Here is a 1,758-nt window from a genome sequence, read left to right as displayed (position 1 = left end):
GATTGATGAAGATAAGGGTGACAGAGACTGTCCATGTCTCTCATTCCAAAAGGTGTACTCAATGCGAAATTGAGACAAACTTAGCTTGTTTAAAGTCTGGTTTTAATTGGAAGAAACTCACCAGGGTAGGCTAAAAGGTGACTAAAGACCTGTTCCTATGTTTATAAGAAACCTGATGGGTCCTTGTATACAAGCTCAAGAGGAAGCTGGAAATGCTTTTAAGAAGCCTGTGGGTCCTTGCACAAAGCCCAAGAGGAGGCTAGTCGAGGGTCCTTGTTATAGCTCAAGAGAAAGCTATGTAGTTTTGAACTTATTTTGGCTTTAAGCAAATGGGTAAGAGGTTTCACCGGGAATAATTCCTCTTTGGGTGGATGTGTCCTATTTTTTGGATTCTAAGGTTTTTGCCAAGATGTTTCACCGGGAATAATTCATCTTGGGGGTTTGAACTACAGATCTCTAATTAGGAAAGAGCCTTCACCGGGAAGACATTCTCAATCCTAGGTCATATTCCTATAATATATATATATATATAGTTTAACTGTCCTAGGGTTTATACTCAAACGTAGTTCTAAACTAATATATATGCACAGTTTATATTTGACAGTAATTTAAATAAAGACTGTAAATTGAAAGCTTGTAAAGCCTAACCTGGATGGAGTGGAGGCCTTTGAAGAAGTATGTACAGAGCCTCAACAGCAATTGGTGGATAACAGTTGAATGTATGTATGATAAACAGTTAATGGTTTTTTTTTAAAACAGAAGAAGTGAAGATGGACAAAGGTCACATAGGTATCTGAAGAGTTTCACCGGGAATAATGCCCTTCAAATACCAGAAGAATGTTTTGAAAACAGAAAGAAGATTTTGAAAATACATTTTTGAAAACAAGCTAAGAAGAGAAGGTGTTTGGGACTTACACTCTATTAGAGGCCCAGTACTTTACAGTACTGGTTACAAAAGCAATTTTGAAAATGATTTGAAATGATATAAGGTTTTGTTGTTTGAAAACCTTAATCATTTGATTTAATCGGAGATTGAAAACATTTTTGAAAATTGACAAAAAGTCAACTTAATTAAGGTAAAGAATAAAGATCTATGTCTAATTAAGACCTAAACAATTAGGGTTTTATCATAAACTTTATTTACAAAATAATTAGGTTAAAACAAAATGAATATATATTTAAAGTTTTTTTAAGAAAACATTTTAAAACATACTATGTTAAACCTAATTAAAATACATGAAATAAATAATATTTTTATGATTTTTTTGATTATTCACAAAATAGATATATAAAATAAAGAGTGTGTGAAAAATGAAGTGAAAATGATTTAATTTGATAAGTGAATTATTTGTATGAAGTTTGTGAAAAAAATGAAGGAAATTATGTGTTAAAAAAATAGCTTTGGCCCTTGGAGGATTTGAACCCACGCCCTTGAAGTCACCAGCCCAAAACAACACCACTGAGCCAACGCGCGTTTGGTGATAACAACTCTCACTCATTTGGTTATGTTTCAAAACAAGTGATAAATCATTGAAAAATAAAAGAATCAAAAAGTCTGGGGCGAGGGGGATTCGAACCCCAGACTTTGGGCATGAGGAGACTAAGAGCGCATGTGTGGCCACTAGGGCAAGTTATTCATTCGTTTAGAAAACGCCTATCATTAAAAATAAAATAAATTTTGACCAGAGATTTTAAATTTGCGCGCCACAGCCATGGTCGTCTTCTTCCTCAAGCTCTCAAATTTTGAATTTATGAACT

This window comes from Vicia villosa, unplaced genomic scaffold (genome assembly GCF_029867415.1).
Source record: "Vicia villosa cultivar HV-30 ecotype Madison, WI unplaced genomic scaffold, Vvil1.0 ctg.001053F_1_1_3, whole genome shotgun sequence".
Taxonomy (NCBI): domain Eukaryota; kingdom Viridiplantae; phylum Streptophyta; class Magnoliopsida; order Fabales; family Fabaceae; genus Vicia; species Vicia villosa.
Note: the sequence above shows the minus strand (reverse complement) of the source record.